This window comes from Anarrhichthys ocellatus, unplaced genomic scaffold (assembly GCF_004355925.1).
Source record: "Anarrhichthys ocellatus isolate YVR2014 unplaced genomic scaffold, GSC_Weel_1.0 scaffold128, whole genome shotgun sequence".
Lineage (NCBI taxonomy): Eukaryota > Metazoa > Chordata > Actinopteri > Perciformes > Anarhichadidae > Anarrhichthys > Anarrhichthys ocellatus.
In genome coordinates this window covers 378,445-385,238 of record NW_022280158.1, presented here as the reverse complement: position 1 = coordinate 385,238, position 6,794 = coordinate 378,445, and positions in this window count along the sequence as shown.

The window sequence follows — 6,794 nt, the reverse complement described above, 5'->3', positions numbered from 1 at the left end:
AAAGCAGGGGATGCTTTAGGGCGGGGCTACACAGTGATTGACAGATCATTGTCCGGTCTGGGAGTTGTCCGTGTCTTTTGTATTATTACTTTAACTCTTTCATAGTGGGCTTTTCAGTTTGTGAAAGTTCATTGTACATTTAGGTGCCTAACAATGTATTTTTTCAACATGCAGCTGTTCTTAGCTCCGCCCTCTCCTTCGAGTGAGAGAATAGTTTTATTCTTCTTTAAATTCTGTAACCGACGAGTTCAACAAGTGCAGCTCGAGCGTTTTATCAAACTGCAGGACGGATTCAACACAACAGCAGGAGTGCCGTGACTCGTTCACTCCATCAGCTGAGCCTCCGGGGGGGGGGGGGGTGTGGGGGGCACTGGAGCTTTGTGATTGTTGTAATTATCATCTCAGCCCTCTTCCCCTCCACACATGTGTTTTTCAGTTTTTTATTTAGTTTTTTTCTCTTCAGCTTCCGATGTCGAGTCGGCGGCTGTCATTGGCTGGCTGCGTTGTCATGGCAACCGCATACTTAGGAGTTGTGCTGCTCTCAGAGGACGACGCAGCGATGCCTCCGACTCATGTCTGTGAGGTGAATAAATAATATATATTTAAATGTTTACGTGCTGAAAGGCGTCGCGGTGACATTAGTGCCCTGACAAACATTGTTGCTTTCTGGGTCAATGCAGAACAATATGTTCACATCCAGAGATGTATAGACACAAAGTATCACCGTGTGTATACATATGAACAACAGTAATGATCTCTTCCTTTCCGAATGCAACCAGGAGCTTCTTTGTGTTGTATTCATTTCATCTTCGTACATGTTTTCTGATCGAGCTTGACTGAGTTCACAGGATCTTATGTGTCGTAGACGATGAGTTTCAGAGTTTATCTCATTGGTTGTTCTGATGACAACTGGTTACATGAGTTTAGAAACATAAACTGCTTTGGCTTCATCCTCAATCCCTTAATGTCAGTAAACAGGCCAAACTCTAACTCATATCAACAACATCATTTTATTTCTCCAGCACACAAAAACATGTCTTTAGTGTTCAAGGAGAAACAGAAACATGTAGAAATATGCAAATATATCTGATTAAAGGCGAGACACTGAAAACCTTATTGTGACGCAACATCGACCAAAATCTCTGAATTGATCAGTTCATCAAAACAAACGTCTTCTTTCAGACTAGAGGAAAGGAAACATTTATTTTACTACTTTGTCTGTTTACTTCATTCATTCAATTCACCGTAAGTTACCATTACATATTGCCTCATTTGCATATTTAAACATAAGATTTTCAGAAAACCTAATTGTCTTCAGTAATCAACCGGGGAAGTTTCATGGTGACATCCGTCTGTCTGTAAATTACTGCTGGATTAAGTTGATGTTTGCTCCACTGGGGGGCGACTCCTCTGGTTGTATAGAAGTCTATGAGAAAATGACTCTACTTCTCTCTTGATTTATTACCTCAGTAAACATTGTAAACATGAGTTTATGGTCTCAATCTCTAGTTTCAAGTCTTCTTCAATACATCATGATGTTCATTTAGTACATTATGGTCCATTTAGAGTCAAACAGACCATAAAGCAGGGTGTGCTTTAGGGCGGGGCTACACAGTGATTGACAGGTCTCTACCATTTCTACGTCACTCCTCCTCAGTCCAAATATGGTCACTTCCTGTTCACTGGTTGCAAAAATCCAAGATGGCGACGGCCAAATCTCCGAACTCAAGGCCTCAAAACGTCTGTCAACAAACCAATGGGTTGTGTACGATGTCTACGTCCACTTCTCATTAACAGTCTATGGTTTGGACATAATAAATGGGGAAAAACAGTCCTAGATTTTTCTTCAGCAAAAGCAAACATTTAGCCTTTTAGGGAGAAGTTCCACAGTTTGACGGAGACTTGAGTTGTGGAGGCCAGCTGGGTGCAGATCTCCAGCTCTCTGTCCCTGCAGCCATGCCGCTAGTGTGGCTCAAAGAACACAAGAAGACCAATACTGAAAAAATGTCTATGTTTGGGGGGGGTACTTGTCACATTCGGTTAGGTGTGTATGACAGCGGTTGTGTGTTTGAGTGTGTGTGTGTGTGTGTGTGTAGGGGGATGTTTGAGACTGTCCCCCCCCCTCCTCCTCAGAGCCAGTCTAGCAGATTGTCCTTCCCCAGGGCCCCGTGTCTGCCCTGTCAATCCAAGTCTGGGTGGGGACACACAAGACATACAGGGATTACACACACACACACACACACACACACACATACACATATTCATGTAAACAAATGTTCAGACATGCACTCACAACTAATTTTACAAAAGAACACAATAAGAAATTAAAGCAACAGTGTGAGGCATTTAGGGGGATAAGATGCAAAATTATGTTTTTATTTGTGATTAATTACCTGAAACTAAGAGTCGAATGTTTTATTTATCTTAGAAACAGCAGTTTACATCTACATCGGGAGCGAGTCGTCCACGTCCACGGAGTCCGCCATGTCTCACCAGACGGCCTCCGGTTCTGCCGAGTGAAGCCGACGCTGAAGCGTCTTAAAGCTGCATCCTGTACATTCCTCTGCTGGCTGAGACAAAGCAGACAGGAGGACACATGACATGACACATGACTCACACTATATTTATTCATCTTTATTCTTGATTATTATCATTTATAAACTTCATTTATTCATTTATTTATTTGATTCCAGTGAGATATGAATGACTTTATTAAGTGACGTTTGTGTTGCAAACACAACTGTCACTGCTCTACAAACAATATTTAGTTTTATCTAAATTATATATAACTTCTAATCCTGTTCTTAATGTAATTGTTTTTAAAATACTACATGTTTTTAAAATCATCTAGTCATGAAAAATAACAGAGTATTGATCAGAGTAGCTCCTTGTTGTAATGAAATCCTAAATATACCTTTCCGTACCTAAAGGGCCACCGTAGTTCTCCGACACGCTCGGAAAGGAAGGAGTGAGCAGAGGAGTGTTTAGTTGGTTGCAATCTGCAACGTCACCACTAGATGTCACTAAATCTCACACGCAAAATAAGAATCGTGTTTTCCTTCCCTTAGAATGAACCGTTTATATCTACACGTCCTCTTCACGGACTCTTCTCGTTTGACTGTCGTGCACGTAAGTTATGATTTGAGGTTTGAAATACCGTTAGCACACGAGATTGGTGTTGATCTCAGAGTATGAAGCATGTTTTCTAAAATAATCTAGCTGCATTGCCGGTGTCTTACTGAAAAGGAACATAAGAAACCAGATGTAATATGTAAAAAGTTTGACTCGGAGGAAAGAACACTTTATTGTTTTACGCTGAGTGTAGCCGCTCTTTTGTTTCACAATAAAAGCCCCACCTTTGCCTCCATCACAGTGACCAAACACCGGTTACGGTTTTGATATTAACACCTCGACGGAGTTATTTTCGGCGGCCTCATTGCAGGAGGCACAAAGACGACGGCGTCTTCCCACTTCCACTCATTATATGTTCACGGGTGTAATAGTTGCTAAGCAACAACAGCAGTACGTTGTGTGTCTGAGGAACAGAGAACCGACCGACTGGCTCACTGCGTTCTGATTAAAAGAGAACAACTCTCTGATCTTTCTTCTTCTGCGCTGCTTGTTGAAAACTCGAGTTTGAATGTGAGATCTGTGTGTTTTATTATCGGATGTGAACTTTCAGGAGTGAACTAATAATAGAGGAAGCTGACGGTGGAGGAGTGGCAGACGGAGCTTTTATTATGCCGAGGAGGTTCAGTAGTATCTTACTTATTTATAGCAGATAATTAAGCTTCCTCCTGGATGTTCATCTTTATTGTGTTGGCTCTGCAGATGATGAGTCAGCTTTATTAATGGCAGTGAACCTCACATGACGGGATTCGATGGGCAGAGTTTCAGGTATTGTATTTGTGTTTGGGTACCGAGGAGGAGTTCTTTAGATGTTGCACCAGAGCGAAGCCCTCCATGTTGGTACCACATTATATGGATTTAGTGCACACAACATTGACAACAACTTGTTAGCACATCTTATGTAATCGCTTCCTCAATCCCCTCAAAGGTCAGCACCATCCAGATGGTTTCCAATACGTCAAACATCTGGACGAGGTTCCTCTTACAGTTGAACTCTACATGAAGGCATTTAGATTTCTAGTTATTCTAAACAGAACTACTGTTTGTGATATATTCAACCAAAGGATCATTACAGACCTTATTACATCTTATTTAAACACTTAAAACTCATCCTTCCCTTTTCCATTCATTATCTTAAACTGATTATCCTGTTGAGGGTCGCGGGGGGTCTGGATCTCAGCTACCACGGGGGGCTTAGAGTTCAACTCTGCATGGAACCATCTCACAGATGCACTCTTGGTCTGAGATGTTGCTGCTATAAAGGCCTGGTTGATACTTTTTAAGTGTTCCAACTTGTGTCTCCTCCGGGGGTAACAATGTAACTTTACGACATCACAGCGCTGCTCTTTCCTCACATTTGATCGGATTGTTGTGTCTTTGCTTCTCGTCTGCTGCGCTGACTCACTTTCTCCTCCGAGATCAATGCCGTTCGTTTCATTGCATCTTACCTTCGATCTGAGCGAGCAGCCACCGCGCTGTGCTTCAGGGCAGTGAATCGAAGTCGGGGTTAAGTGCCGTCTGACTTGTCTCGTAAAGTCGGTGTTGGACAGACCAAACTGTCAACAGTAGAAGAACTGTCAGGAGTTCAATGTTCACCGAGAGCTGAGAGTGCTTCTCTGACTCTGTGTGAGGACTTCATCCTCAGTGCTTCATGCTACATCTGCTAAAACAAAAATCCAGCCGTGAAGTTGGTCCAAAATGACCCATTTGACCGTCACAAACTATTCACACGACCATTTTATGATGCTAATGTTAAGGCTCATCTTCCAGCCCGGTGTCACCGAGTGGCACCAATAACACTCTGATTTCTTAAGTCATTTTTTTGCCTCACGGCGATACGAAGAACATCAAATATGACAATATTCTCGATCCAACGCAGCGTTAGAATGTTTGCTGGACAAATGACTGAAAAGATGAGATTATCCAAACATTTCTCGACAACATTTTCAATCCACCGTCCAATTAAGTGACTGTTAATTGACTTTCATGCAATCATTGGCTGCTGAGTCCATGTGTCCTCGACACCCGAGTGGGTGAATTATGTGTCCCATGAATACGGTGTATAATTCCACCATCACATCTCATTAATGCACCTTTTCTGTTGCCGTACACCTTTGTTTCCCCGATGCAGGAGCTGATAAGTCACGTCCTGCTTTACAGAAAGTCTGCCTGTCTTTAGAAGCCTCTCTCTCCTGAAGTATAGAGAGCTAAGCTCATTTGATTTCTGCAGATTACCGTACGATCACCTGCGTCAGTCATCCGGAGCGCTATCGACTGTCCTAGATTCGGAAATTCTCCCTCAAGTGTCTCTCCTGGGACGGAGGGTTGAGAGGAGGCAGGAATTCATAGAGAGTGAAACTATTTCCAGACTCTTGTTTTAAAGCCGTGCGGTGCGATGACAGGCTGTGGTGGGATGACATGTTGTCATGAAATCTTATTTGCGGTGTGAAGTTAACACGGTTGTTGTGTTGTTTTTGTCTGTCAGAGGAACAGAGGACAAAGTCCTTTCAGGTGAACCTCTTACAGTAAAGGTTTCACATCGTTCTCCTCAGGATGAGTCGGTGTCTGTGTTCACACTGAGGCTCAACACGGTTTGTTGTCGGACTAAACAGAAAAGAATAAAAGCAGAAATGACTGCTTTTATTATTTGAAACAAAAGGATCATCACCCGTCTCTCCTGCCAAAACAAGCAAAGCACGTAACACATGAGCATTCATTCATGTCCTACTTCACAGAAAACACGTCATGCAGCGGTTCGTATAATATCCTCTGAAAAGTTACTGCTCATGTTTCATTGTTTTCCTACAAAAGTCCAGCGACACGCATCGATATCCGCTTGTGACATGTTTACAATCTTTTCAAAATAAACCTCCGTCTTTACAGGAAACTAGTTTGTTAAGTTTACGCAATAAAACTACTTAGTTAAGGAAAAGATCGTGGTTTGGGTTCAAATAACGAGAGAAGTGACGTTAAGTACGGAAGTTACGTGACCAATAAATCAACGTCGACTCCTCGTTTCGGTCTTCTGGGTGAAAAATATTTTTTTGCTGTCTTTATACTTCCTTGTTAATTATTACGTGGATTACATGCAAGTTGATTTTATAGCTATGAAACCTGTATAACATGCTGCCAGGCTCTGTACCGTTTAGCACTTTTGTATGGAATACTTAATAATTTATACTTCCTTGTATATCTGGATTTATTTGTAATACCTCTAAAGATCCATCCATTGATCACATCGAATGTAGAAGAGTAACAACGATGAGTCAAAGGGAGATCTAGCAGAACCCAGTGAAAGCGGTCCTGAGCCCGATCAACAGAGCTCTCCTCAGGTTGATCCTCTCCAGCTCACCTGCGTCACAGAGTTCATCACAGAGCTCATCACAGAGCTCATCACAGAGTTCATCACAGAGTTCATCACAGAGCTCATCACAGAGTTCATCACAGAGCTCATCACAGAGTTCGTCACAGAGCTCGTCACAGAGTTCATCACAGAGTTCATCACAGAGCTCGTCACAGAGTTCGTCACAGAGCTCGTCACAGAGTTCGTCACAGAGCTCGTCACAGAGTTCGTCACAGAGTTCGTCACAGAGTTCGTCACAGAGCTCGTCACAGAGGTCGTCACAGAGCTCGTCACAGAGCTCGTCACAGAGTTCGTCACAGAG